Raw genomic sequence first — 14,760 nt, forward strand, 5'->3', positions numbered from 1 at the left:
GGACGGTTGTTTCACCGCTCGCGTGGCTCTCCCGCCCTTCTCCCCTGTCCGCTCCCCACTGCGCCGTTCCATCCGGGAGCTGTCCCGTGTTTCCGCGACGGCAGGTGAGCGCCCTGGCTCCCGGCCCCGGACTGGCCCCCCCCCGCTCCTCGGCGGTGGTGGCGGCCGGCGGGGAGGCGCCTGCGCGCAGTAATGGCAGCGCGGTGAGCAGGGACGGAGCTGACAGCCGCCGCCGCCCACCCTCCTCGCCGGGCACCGTCCTGCGCGCCCTCGGACTGTCTCCCTCCCCTGCTCCCTGCCCCGGGTCCCGCCTCTGCAGCAGGTAACCCGCTGAAGGCCCGGAGCCAGCTGCGGGCTCCGGGAAACTTCCTCTCCCGGTTAGTGGGTGGCGGGGCTAGGGCGGGGAGAGGAGTTGGGGGCGCGGAGGGGGAGGGGAGGCATGGGGGGAGGCCGGGGACCGGGTGTCCTGAGGGTGACCCTGGCTCCAGGAGCGCCGGCCCCGGAGCCTGACCGGCCCCGGACTGTATCCCGGGCCTCCAGCCGGCCTTGGCCGCCCCTCCCTCGGCCCCATTTTGCTCCCAGGGAGGAAAGGTGCGAGTGCGTGTTCTCTTTCATTTACGCGCCCATGCGGTTACACAGCTCTGTGTGTTTGCGGTGTGAGGGGTCGGGGGCGGGGGGGCATCAATCTCTACATCCTTACCACGAGTGTCTTCACTTTTGTTTCCGCAGACAGCGAAGATTGATAGCTCTGGGGAGGAGTGCCCTGCGTGCATGCTAGACCTGTCTCAACCCTTGGGGTCTGGTGAAATAAGATCCTTAGACTCTTAAGAGCACTTAGATACACACCAGGGAGTCTGGACCATTCCCTACCACCCTGCAAAAACGTGCATGTACAGAAAACATTCGTGAGTTGCAGACTGTTTTGTCGTTAAATCCTCTCCTTTCCCCAGGGAGTACTAATACCTAGTTGTAAGGGAGAACCTTGGAAGTTTACATTTTGATTATAAGATTAAAAACTATTAACATTCACTACAGACTTTGGCTTCACAGTGTAAACATCTTTGAACTAGACCAGTCCCAGATCTATACATAGTAAGATAGGGGAAATAATCACTTAGTTCTGACTTATCACCCACTACATAATAGGCATTTAAGAACACTCAAAAGACTGCTCTCTCTTTCTTACTATCTCACGTTTCTTTCCAAGGCAGACAATCAAACAGATTGTTTATATTTTGCCTCTTTTGCCCAAATACGGTGTTGGAAGACCCTTCCAAAAGAGTCAGAGATGAAATAGCAGATGTACACGGTGTTCTCAGTTACTCTTCCCTACCCCAGATACTGTTTATAAGTTGAAAGGACATCTGTACATAGTATGTGAAAAATACCCTTTCTATGTCTGAATGCTCACATGCATCTGAAATACTTTTGCTTCATTCTCCAGCCTCTGGTGATTTTTAAGTGTTTTCTGTGGGAAGGTAGTTTTTTCATGTTTTTTTAAAAATCTTCACCAGTGTCACTAAATGGAATGTTGTAGGCCTTCTTCAAAGTCTGTTTTGCCTTGCCTTTGTCAGTTCACTATTTATTAAGCACCTGGTTTGTATGACAAGCATTACCTGAGGCCTTAGGGATACAGCCATAAACGGGACATGTGAAAGTTCTGCTCTCCGGGAGCTTCAGTTCTGGGAGGTAAGGGAAAGCCAGAAAGTAAGAAATAGAAAAAGTTTCAGCCAATCCAAAATGCTATAAAAGAAGTAAAATGGGAAGTCGTGGTAGTGACGAGGAGAGACTGCTTCGGATGCTGTGGTCAGGAAAGACCTGTCTGAGGAGACTTTTGACCTGATATCTGAAAAGTGGGGAGAATATGGCCTCTGCAAGTTTGAGGGAACAGCAAATGGATATGTCCAAAGGTAGTTTCAAGCTTAGGTTCAGCAAACTGAAAGCAACTCACTGAAGTTGGGCTGAGACCCTCGTGAGAAAGAAAAGCTTAGGTGGTAGCCATGGGTCAGGTCATGTGAGGTCTGTGTTCCAGAGGAGTTTGTTTGGCTTTTATTCTTAAGGATCATTGAAAAGCTGTTCCCTTTTTGCAAAGCTGGGAGTGATATGGTCTGGTTTACAATCTGACTGTGAAGGAGGTTGGATAAGAGGAAAGAAGCAGGCCTACTGGTGAGAAGGCTGCAGCAGGTCTGAGTAGTGACCAAAGTCAAAGAAAAAAGATGCTGAGGTCTATTTCGGAGTTGAAAGTAGTGATCTGGCCTGGTTCAGATGGGAACGCAGTTGGCTGGGATGGGGGTGACTCCTGGGTTTGAGGCTTCACTTGGAACGTGGTGATGCCATGAACTGAGATGGGGAAGTGAGGGAAGCAGGTTGTTGTATGGGTGTACGGTTGGATGGGACATTTGAAGTAGGACCTATTCAGTATGCATGTAGAGATGAGAAGCAGGCGGTTGGATACACAAGTCTGGAATTCAGTGGAGAGATTAGGGAGGCATTCATTGATTCAACAAGTGTTTTTTAAGCGCCAGCTATGGACTAGGCAGTGGGGATACATCATAGTGAAAAAATAGACAAAAATCTCTGCCTTCATAGGATTTAACTTTTAGTCAGAGAAAGATATGGGGAGTCATCTGACTTTATCTGTTGGTTATTATAATTATGTTAATTTTTTAAAGAATTAAAAACTCCTCTGTTTTGCTTCTTGTTATAATTATCTTTAGATACAAACTATATTCACATGATTCAGAATTTGAAATGCTTGATGGAATATAGAATGAGAGTCTCTATTTCTTGTCCCAACATATTTGAGGCCAAATATTTTGATGGTCTCTCAACACATCTTTCCAAAGATATATTTTGTGCACATGTAGACAAATGGTGTAGGTTTCTTCTCCCCACTTGGCAAAAATGGTAGCATACTTGCTTTGATTTGACACCTTGTATTTTTTAGAGTATTAAATAGTATTTAAAAAGTTATGAAACAGTATGAGACCATCTGAAATAAGAATGTACGAAAGAAGAGGAGACGGTCCTGGGGCACCGCAGCATTTTCTGATTTGGTCCCTATCTTCTGTGAGTTTAGGAGCTGCAGATACGGAGTTTAGTTTAAAGAGCTGTTTTGGTGAGGCTTTTTTTTTTTTTTAACAAAAGTTTGCACTGTTTCTTGTGTCTTTCACCTTTCTTATCTGCCTGTTTTCTTTATGTGCTAGAAAAATGTTTGATTATGATCGAAAGCAGCATTTCCGTGAATGTACTGTCAGTTAAATTCAAGTAAGTTGATAAAAAGACCAGCATTGAATCTTAATGTTTTGAGGAAGTTTAGCTAATGTTAAAGGTTGGAAAAACAAGCAGAAATTTGGAATGTTTTCATGAGACAAAAGTTATTGGTACTTGAGATGTGTGACTGAATTCTCTCTCAGTAATCAGTTAATAATCAGACTATCTGTTCAGAGTTGTCTGGCCCTTTGCCTAGGTTTGAATCTTAACAGTCAAGTTTCTGTTGCGTTGCAGATGTTAGCATAATTCTTATGTTACCATCTTTAGGAATACAGACCGTCCCCAATTTACAATGATTTGCCTTAACAATTTTTCAGCTTTATGGTGGTACAAAAGCAATATGAATTCAGTAGAACCCTATTTTGAATTTTGATCTTTTCTGTGTCTAGCAGTATGGAGTATGATAATCTTGTGATGCTGGGCAGCGGCAGCGAGCCTCAGCTCCCAGAAAGCCAAGCGGTCATGAGAGGGAACAACCAGTACACTGAACAGTTATCCCGCACATGGGCAACTGTTTTGTTTTTCATCAGTGTAGCAGTCACAGAATTACATGAGATAGTCAACATGGTATTACAAAGTAGGCTTTCTGTTAGATGATTTGCCCAACCATGGGCTCATGTAGGCGTCCTGAGCACTTTTAAGGTAGGCTAGGCTAAGGTATGATGTTCGGTATGATGTTCGGTATGAGTTGTATTAAATGTATCTTGACAATATTTGTAACTTTTGATGGATTTGGGGAGACATAACCTGATCTTAAGTTGAAGAAGATCTATATAAGATTCAGACTATGTTACCACTTTGTATTTGGGAAGGCCTGTTGAAGATACTGAAACAGTGAAGTTCCTTTAAGTCTTAAAAGTTTTGAGACAATGACTAGAGTTAAGGTCCTGATATTAGCATCTGCTACAACTTTTGGGGTGCAGTTAATGTTAGCTTCCCCTGTTGATTGACCCAGAGGAGGGGAGATGGAATATTTTCTTTCAGTTGCTTAAGCTTAATTTTTTCTGAAGAATTAAAAAACTCAGACTCATTGTGTTCCCTACTGAATTTAATACTATTTTTTATATTGGTTGACATTTTGATTTTCACTTAGCTGTCTTTAGTCAGACACTTTATATGTAAATTGATCTACCTTTTTTTTTTTTAACATTGTTCTGGATTTATGAACTGTTTTGTTCAGCTTGATTTTGTTTATGTTATTGTTACCTCCCTTTTTTTTTTTTGTCTGAGATAAGTAAGCATTTAGTTTCTAGGTTAGAGAAATATCTTTAAAAAAATTAGTTTTTCTTTTTTTGAAGCATAGTAGTAATGCTATGAAATATGTGTGTTTAGTGTATTAAGCTTACTTAAACTCTGTAAATGTAGATGTTAATGTTATATTTGAAGATCTTAGTTATCCAGAGCATTAAATCATTGAATTATAGCCTGACTGATGAAAAATTCTGACACATATACAGTCAGGTTAGTAGTTTATCATCTTTGTTTCTCTTATCAGCTGTAAGCTTCTTGAAGGCAACATCTTTAATACCTGGTAGAGGTCTGAGTATTGTGAATTCTTAATAAATATCTATTAACTCAATGACTTAAGTCTTGTTCTAATGTAGGTTGCTTTTCAAATAATGAAATGTCAGATTTACCATGTGTAAATATTTCTTGAATTTCTCAGTTTTGCTTTACTTCAGTTGATGGAAAGCACAGGATACTTAATTTTTTTATTTTATTTTATTTTTGTTTCTTTTTTGTTGATTTGGCTGTATCATGTAGCAAGTAGGATTTTAGTTCCCCAACCAGGGATCAAATGCATGGCCCCTGCAGCAAAAGCACTGAATCTCGACTGCCAGGGAAGTCCCTTAAATTTAAATGTTGAAATAATTCGAGACTCTGCAGAGAAGTTGCACAAATGGTACAGAAAGCTCAGGTACATCTTTCTCCAGATTTCCCTAATGCTAACAGCTTACACAACCAGGGCGCAATGATCAAAATGAGGAAAATTAACATTGGTACCATGCTGTTAATTAAACTACAGACCTTTATGTGAATCCCACTAGTTTTTCCTGTAATGTCCTTTACCTTTTCAAGATTCAGTTCAGGATCAGACACAGCATTTAGCATCTGTCTCCCTAGTCTCTTCTAATCTGTGATGATCTTTTCTTATCTTCCATTATCTTCATGCTTGCAATGAATGGTCAGTTTATTTTGTAGAGTGACTCAATTTGGGTTTCTCTGATGGTTTCTCATAGTTAGATTGAGGTGGTACATTTTTGGCAGGCATACTAAAGAAGTGATGCTGAGTCTACAGCATATCATATTGCGGGATACAGGATGTCAGTATGTTGTATTAGAGGTGATGTTAGCCCTCATTAAGGTCATGTCTGTTAAATTTCTTTGCTTGTAGAAGTTACTATTTTTTCTCTTTGTAATTGCTGGATATATAGGGGAGATTCTTTGAAACTATGCAGAAATCCTGTTCTCAAATTTTTGTCCTTTCCTTTCAGCGTTCTTTGGTAGTTCTTGCTTATAACAATAATTACAGCAGTGTTCACCTGATGGCAATTTTATATTTTTCTCATTTCCTTCTATGCTTATTAATTGGAATTCTTCTGTAAGGGAGAACTGTCCCTTCTCCATCTTTGTATCCATGTTGAGTCAGAGATACTTGTTTTACTCTATGGTTTATAATTTAATTTTATCTTCATTTAATCACTCAGATTATTCTGCTATGGCTTTCAAGTTTGCTCTTTGTCTTTTTAACATCCTCCAATCTTTTTAAGAAAGCATTTTCTGTTTTCTGACATCTTAACATGTCCAGACTCATTATGTTGCCCCTGCTGCAGTCCTGGAACCAGTCACCTCTCCTGTGAGCTCTGGTTCCTTCTCTTGAAGAATGGTTTTTAGAAACCAAGATCTAGATGTTAGGTGTGCTGATTGCCACCGGGTGTCAGTGAACAGAGCTAGAAATACGTGTATGAATACTAATCCATGCATACACAACATCTGTTTATTTCTGTATCTTTTCGTCTCTGTGTGTGTTAAAAACCATACTGATAACTCTCATTCCAGTCAAACACTATAGCATTTACATTTGCTATCCCCTTTTATTTATAATTGCTGTTTTCTGATAAAAATAGAGCATACTTTCCCAATAGTCATAATAATGGTTTGAAGTTACCAAAGTGAGTCCAAGGTTTTTAGATAATGTGACTTAATTTAGCTCTCAGAATAGGAGAACAAATATTACAAGTCACTGGGTTGTTAAAAAGGATAACTAGAGTATAATTTGAGTAATCCTTTTTAATATTTGGATAGATGGTCAGGACTAGAAAGAAAACTCAGTCTTAATGTTTATTTGTGAAAAGGCGTATTGGTCATAGCTTTGTCTAACTTGTGCGCCAAAGTGGGTGGGCTTGCCTACTCATAAGAAACTCAGATTAATTCAAGTTCTCTAACTCATCCTTGAAACGTATGTAAGAATTTTTTTAGGGCTAGTTGGAGTCTTAAATTCCTGCCTGGCTTATTAAAATTGGAAAAAAGTGAGCAAGTAAGTGAAAAAAAGACATAAAGCTTCATTGAGATAGGAGCCATGGAAAGAAATACTGTCTGTAGACATGTGGGAGAGTCTCAAAGCATGGAGGAGAAAGGTCTTTAATTCTGGTCAAGTTGACTTTAGTTTGGAAGCAGATTCTTCTATAATTTCTTTGTTGTATTATAAATATATTCCGTATTTCCTACTGTCCCCCCTTCCTAAGGTTTTCTTCCTGCACTGTACATTTTGCCAATTGCAGTTACAGACCACTGTGTTTCTGTTAACTTTTTTTCACCAGTGTCTGCCTTTTTGAAAAAAAAAAAAAAAAAACACTACTAGAAATTCTTTTTATTTTTAATTTAAAAATTTATTTATTTATTTATTTTGCTGCACCAGATCTTAGTTGCGGCATGTGTAATCTCTGGTTGTTGCCTGTGAACTGTTAGTTACAGCATATGGAATCTAGTTCCCTGACCAGGAATCGAGCCTGGACCCCCTGCGTTGGGAGCATGGACGCTTAGCCACTGGACTACCAGGGAGGTCCCCTAGAAATTCTTAAGTAAGCAAGTCACATGATGGAAATGACATTTGTGGTGTGGAGCAGTGTGTGTCACACTTTATTGCAACAGTAAACATTATACCCTGAACCTTCGGTTAACAAAGATACCTCTTGGCTATAGCTCATGGGTCACACATTCAGTGCAGTAAGATGAAAGTGTTTAGATGCATACTTGGAGCTTATTTTCATATGAAATCATGATAACTTTTGGTCAGTGTATACCAGAGACAGTCTTAGAAATGGAAAATATTGCAGAATTAATAACACTCTTTGCTTAGGTATTAAATATTTTCCTTATTTTATGTATTTAGGCTATAACCTGCTCGATAAGCCCCCTGTATGTCATTTTTAAAACTTACTAGGGTATATTGACTTAACTGAAATTTATTTAGGCCCCAGTATTGTTTAGATCAGTGCAAAGAAATAGAGGAAAACAACAGAATGTGAAAGACTAGAGATCTCAAGAAAATAAGAGATACCAAGGGAACATGTCATGCAAAGATGGGCTCGATAAAGGACAGAAATGGTATGGACCTCACAGAAGCAGAAGATATTAAGACAAGGTGGCAAGAATACACAGAAGAACTGTACAAAAAAGATCTTCACGACCCAGATAATCATGATGGTGGGATCACTCACCTAGAGCCAGACATCCTGGAATGTGAAGTCAAGTGGGCCTTAGGAAGCATCACTATGAACAAAGCTAGTGGAGGTGATGGAATTCTAGTTGAGCTATTTCAAATCCTAAAAGATAATGCTGTGAAAGTGCTGCACTCAATATGCCAGCAAATTTGGAAAACTCAGCAGTCCTGAGTGAAAACTCAGGACTGGAAAAGGTCAGTTTTCATCCCAAAGAAAGGCAATGCCAAAGAATGCTCAAACTACCGCACAATTGCGCTCATCTCACATGCTAGTAAAGTAATGCTCAAAATTCTCCAAGCCAGGCTTCAGCAGTACATGAACCGTGAACTTCCAGATGGTCAAGCTGGTTTTAGAAAAGGCAGAGGAAGAAGAGATCAAATTGCCAACATCAGTTGGATCATTGAAAAAGCAAGAGAGTTCCAGAAAAACATCTATTTCTGCTTTCTTGACTATGCCAAAGCCTTTGACTGTGTGGATCACAATAAACTGTGGAAAATTCTGAAAGAGATGGGAATACCAGACCACCTGACCTGCCTCTTGAGAAACCTATATGCAGGTCAGGAAGCAACAGTTAGAACTGGACATGGAACAACAGACTGGTTCCAAATAGGAAAAGGAGTACATCAAGGCTGTACATTGTCACCCTGCTTATTTAACTTCTATGCAGAGTACATCATGAGAAACGCTGGGCTGGAAGAAACACAAGCTGGAATCAAGATTGCCGGGAGAAATATCAATAACCTCAGATACGCAGATGACACCACCCTTATGGCAGAAAGTGAAGAAGAACTAAAGAGCCTCTTGATGAAAGTAAAAGAGGAGAGTGAAAAAGTTGACTTAAAGCTCAACATTCAGAAAACGAAGATCATGGCATCTGGTCCCATCACTTCATGGGAAATAGATGGGGAAACAGTGGAAACAGTATCAGACTTTATTTTGGGGGGCTCTAAAATCACTGCAGATGGTGATTGCAGCCATGAAATTAAAAGACACTTAGTCCTTGGAAGGAAAGTTATGACCAACCTAGATAGCATATTCAAAAGCAGAGACATTACTTTGCCAACAAAGGTTCATCTAGTCAAGGCTATGGTTTTTCCAGTGGTCATGTATGGATGTGAAAGTTGGACTGTGAAGAAAGCTGAGCACCGAAGAATTGATGCTTTTGAACTGTGGTGTTGGAGAAGACTCTTGAGAGTCCCTTGGACTGCAAGGAGATCCAGCTGGTCCATTCTAAAGGAGATCGATCAGTCCTGGATGTTCATTGGAAGGACTGATGCTAAAGCTGAAACTTCAATACTTCGGCCACCTCATGCAATGAGTTGACTCATTGGAAAAGACTCTGATGCTGGGAGGGATTGGGGGCAGGAAGAGAAGGGGACGACAGAGGATGAGATGGCTGGGTGGCATCACCGACTTGATGGACATGAGTTTGAGTAAACTCCTGGAGTTAGTGATGGACATGGAGGCCTGGAGTGCTGCAGTTCATGGGGTCGCAAATAATCGGACACGACTGAGCTACTGAACTGAACTGATTCTTTTGATAATTTTTGGAATGCCAGAGTTTTATCGCTGGGAATGATCAGTACTGAAATAAAAAGTTAAATTTGACGGGTTTTTTGTTTTATTTTTAATTTTTTTTACTAAAAAAGACATTAAGTGTTTAGCCATTTACATTGTTGATAATTATACTTTTGGAAGGCAACTGAAATGTTTATCAGTAATTAAGTTGTAGTCATACTGATCAGTATGTTGAACATGGTTATATATTTTACTAAAATAGTTTGTGCTTCAAATAAAATATTTAATTATGTACCAGCATCAGTTCTGTTCTTAAAATCAGTGTTTTGAGATGCTGTTACTGCTTTACCTGCTGTAGTGTAATTATCCAAATCACTTCTTTGTGTGAAAAATGTCTGAGTGAAAAACAGTATCACTCCATATTAAAAATCCATCTGATGTTGGCAAAATTATATCTTTTGTATTTCTGCTATTGCTGGAAACTTTGTTTTCTTTGAAACATTGTTGGGGTGGGAATTTTGTCAGGCTGTGTTAACACATCATAACACATTGTCAGGCTGTGTTTCAGAACTCTTTGAGCATCTGTACTTCAAAGCTAAGATTCTTGGGAGAAAGGAAAGGTTAGTGCGTTTGTGCATAATCAGTTGCTCAGTCATGTCCAACTCTTCTGTGAGTCCGTGGACCCACCAGGCTTCTCTGTCCATGGGATTCTTCAGGCAAGATTACTGGAGTGGGTTGCTATCTCCTCCTCCAGGGGATCTCTTAGTGTTTTGGGGAGTGAGGTAGGTGTGTGAAGAGAAAAAAGGAAAAGAGATTTTAGAACATTGCTATCAGAAATCTAGATAACTTATCAATTTGATTTTTGTCTTTAGCTTGGATTACCTCGCTGTTCTCTGTAGAACTAGTAACTGATTAGAAAATGTTTGTTGTCAGAATACTAGTCAAGTATCTGTCCTGAGTCTCTGACAATCAGTGATTTGATGTATGTTTTTATATTTTTGACTTTTGCAGCAACCATACAATATGTAGCTTGATGAGTATGTCTGCTTTCACTTGACATAATGCTTTTGAGAATCCTCTGCTGTTGTCCACATATCAGTGATTTGTCCCACTTTAATACTGAATAATATACTGTTGTGTGAATTCACCGCATTTTGTTTTCCATCCACTAGTTGATGGGACATTTGGGTTTGTGCACTTTAGTAGTTATTAATAAAGGTGCTCTGAAAATTCGTGTTTAGGTTTTCCTATAAGTGTATGTCTTCATTTCTCCTGTGTAAATACCCAGAAATGGAGTTGCTGGATCCCATGGAAAGTATATGCTTAACTTTAATAGAAACTGCCTAAGTGGTTATTAGGCAGCTTGTCACTGTTTAGTATATTAGCTGTGGGCTTGCCTTATATGACCTTTATTATGTTGAGGTACATTCCCTCTATGCCCACTTTGTTGAGAGTTTTTGTCATAAATGAATGTTGAATTTTGACAGATGCTTTTTCTGCATCTGTTGAGATCATCATGTGATTTTTCATTGTTCATTTTATTAATGTCATTGATTGATCTGTGGATGTTGAACCTTGTATCCCTGGAATATATCACAGTTGATCATGGTGTATCAATCCTTTTAATGTGTTGTTGAATTTGACTTGCTAAATTTTTTTTTGCAGATTTTTGCATCTATGTTCATCAGGAATATTGGCCTGTAGCTTTCTTTTCTTTTTGGTGTGTGTATATATTTTTTTATTTTGATACCCATTTTGTTTATTTTTTTATTTTAAAAACTTTGTATTTTGTATTGAGATATAGCTGATAACAAATATAAAAGTTTCAGGTGAACAGTGAAGGGACTCAGCCATACATACATATGTATCTAGATTTTCTTCTCTTGGAGTGTCCTTTGGTAATCATGGTAATACTGGCCTTGTAACATGAGTTTGGAAGTATCCTTCCTTCTTTTTTTTTTCTTGGAAAGAACCCTCCTGGAACCCTTTGTTCTGTGTCTGTATAGACAGGTTGTTTTTAAAATCTGTCAAACTTCTGTCCTGAAAAATTCCGGTTCCTCTCTTCTGTGTTAGATCCCTCTGTTTCTGGGATCCCAAGTCTTTCTTGGTTTGTTAATTTCCTCCTGATAGAGAATATCTCCCAATAGATTCCTGAGTAAAATGATTTCATATAGATTATTTGCTACCACTCTGGATAGAGAATTCTAGGTGATTAGTCATTTTCCCCTGAGCATTTTGAAGCCGTTGCTTTGTATTACCTTCCAGCATCCAGTGTTGCAATTGTAAATCTAGATGTAATTTATAGTCTGTTGTGACTTTTTTCTTTTCTGGAAAATTATAAACTCCTTTCTTTATTCTCAGTGGTTTAGTATGCCAAAAAGTGGTGCCTTGTTATTTTTAAAATCAAATATTCTGGGTACTCAGTATGCCCTTCTAGGTTGGAAAACTAATGGTTATTAGTTCTGTAGTATTTTTTCTTTGATAATTACCTCTCATTCTGATTTTCTAGAATGCATCTTAATTGAATGTTAGATCTTTTGGATTAATAATCCTTAAAAAAACCCTTTCTGATTCTGATTTATTTTATGTGCTCCCCACTCATCCTCATATTTATGGAACTGTTAATGATGATGGTAAAGATTTTTTTTAAACCCTTTTACTTTGATAAATTGCAAACATATACAGAGAATGAATAGTTTAATAATGCCTAATGTACTTGTCACTCATTCTTAACAATTATCAAACAGTTCATAAAGAAGCTGTTTAATTTTGAGGTAGGTCAGATAGCATTTATTACATTCATAAGTATTTTGGGATGTGTCTTTGACAGATAAGAACTCTCATTTTTCAAGCTCTCATAATTGTTATAAAAAACATTTTTAAGGTCATGAAATAGCCCCTCAGTGTTTTCAGATTTCCAGGGTTATCATAAATATGAATTTTAAAAAGGAGCATAAATCTAGATCCAAATAGGAACAATCATACTATGGTAGATTAAATGTGCCTTTTCAGTCTATTTTAGTTTAGTTTCTCCTCCGTAAATGTCTCTCACTCTCATTTTCTCTTCTCTATCTTATGTATGTGCATAATTTTCTCCGCCCATGGGATTCTCCAGGCAAGAGCACTGGAGTGGGGTGCCATTGCCTTCTCTGTAATTTATTGAAGAAATCTGATTATCCAGTGGTTTCCTGTAGTCTGGATTTTGCTGACTTGCAGGTTGATGGTTAGTAATGTTTGTATATATATTATATATCACATAGGAGGAATTCAGAAGGTATTTAATGAACAGTAAGGTTAATGATAAATTGTAATTTTCTTATTAATAAGTATTTGTAGCAATTGTAACTTAAGTTGTGTTAACAGTATCTTTAGAAGAAAACTTTGTTGATGTCAGTGTGAAAAGAACTTACTAATACATTTAAAAAACTTTTAACTCAAAAATACTGATATTAAACTAGGTACTTTAATTTTGGAGGACCCATCACATATCATATCAAACATAATAGAATGAATCCAAGTACAGCCAAGCAGTGAGATGCTATTTGCCTAGTTACTCGGTTGTGTCCGACTCTTTGCGACCCCATAGACTGTGGCCTGCGACGCTCCTCAGTCCATGGGATTCTCCAAGCAAAGAATGCTGGAGTGGGTTGCCATTTCCTTCTCCAAGAAATGCTACTAGGATTAAAGAAATCCTTATGTGTTAATATGAAATGCTTTTCCAAATGTACTGTTAAGTGAATATATTAAGTGGTGTGATGCCATTTATATAAAACAGGTAAAGAAAGACCATCTCTATATTCAATTATGTAAAAAGGGGAAATAATGACATATATGCATAAAATACTCCCAGACACATATAATAGATTCCTCTAGTGATGGGACCTGGTGACTCTAGGATAGGAGTGAGAGGGAGACTGAAATTTCAGAGTTTCAGTACCTGTTCTCCCCTACATTCCCCTCCATATTAAATTGCTCCAGAATTTTTGGTATGGTTATTTCACCATAAGTGCTTTAACAGCTTTATTGAGTTATCCTTCGCATACCATTCAGTGTACTCATTTGAACTGTACAGTTCAGTGGTTTTTAGCACATGTGAGGGTTGTGCAAACATGGTGACAATCAGTTTTAAAACATTTTCATCACCTAATTAGCAGTCACTTCCCATTTTTCTCCAGGTCCTCTAACCCTGTGCAAACACTAGAATACTTCCTGTGTCTGCTGATCTGTTTTTTCTAGATATTTCATGTAAATGGAACCCTGTAATAGGCAGTCTTTTATGACCAACTTTATTCACAGAGTATGTTTTGGAGGTTTATCTATGTTGTAGCATCTGTCAGTACTCCATTCCTTTGTACGACAGAGTAATCATTGTATGGACGTAGTACATTTTATTTATCCATTTTTTACTTGATAGACATTTGAGTGACTTCCACTTTTTTGGCCTTTATGAATAAATGCTGCTATGAACATTCGTGTCCACGTTTTTGTGTTACTTTATTTTGTTTTTTTTTTGGCTGGGCTGGGTCTCTGTTGCTGTGGGGGGTCTTCTCTAGTTGTGGTGCTTGGGCTTCTCACTGCCGTGGCTTCTGTGTGTTGCAGAGCAAGGCTGTAAGGCACTTGAGCTTCGGTAGTTGTGGCAAATGGGGTCAGTAGTTGTGGCTCCTAGGCTTCAGTTGCTCCGTGGCATGTGGGATCTTCCTGGATCAGGGATCGAACCGGAGTCTCTTGCATTGCCAGGTGGATTCTTTACCACTGAGCCACCAGGAAAGCCCCATGTCCAAGTTTTTGTGTGGACATGTTTTCTCTTGCATAGGAGTGAATTACTGAGTCACGTGGTAGCTCTGCGTTTATATAAATCACTTTTGTAATTATTATTAACAGCCATATGATACTTAGAAATGGTGCTCTCAGTGAGAAAATCTAGTCTATGAATCATTTTCAAATGTAATGCAAATTTCATAAATGTTATTGTCATAACATTTCTTTCTTTGCCCTCTGTTTTTTACACCCTTATATAAATTCTCCATGAGTAAATGATCATGTAAACAATTTAAGTAAGATGAAGGAGCATACATTTTATTTAAGGAGCTTAAATAAAGGAGCTTTCTATTGGGTAGGCATAGAAGCTAATCGACTGTTTTAGCATACTTCCTGTTACTGGTTTGTTAGTTTTTAGAGTATTTCCCTGGGCTGATGGTTCTCTCACCTTGGTGTTCACATTTTCCATCCATCTAAGAGTGGATTA

General features: G+C 38.8%; 1 protein-coding gene across 1 annotated transcript in view; it reads left to right on the forward strand.

Annotated features, from left to right (window-relative positions):
- The first annotated feature begins 221 nt into the window (after positions 1-221).
- CUL2 (cullin 2) overlaps positions 222-14,760 on the forward strand; it is a 72,462-nt gene continuing 57,923 nt past the window's right edge. Inside the window, exon 1 of the mRNA XM_068986954.1 lies at positions 222-322. The gene's annotated coding sequence lies outside the window, so the exon portion shown is untranslated. The remainder of the gene's footprint in view (positions 323-14,760) is intronic.

The sequence above is a fragment of the Capricornis sumatraensis genome, chromosome 15 (genome assembly GCF_032405125.1).
Source record: "Capricornis sumatraensis isolate serow.1 chromosome 15, serow.2, whole genome shotgun sequence".
NCBI classification, from domain to species: Eukaryota; Metazoa; Chordata; class Mammalia; order Artiodactyla; family Bovidae; genus Capricornis; species Capricornis sumatraensis.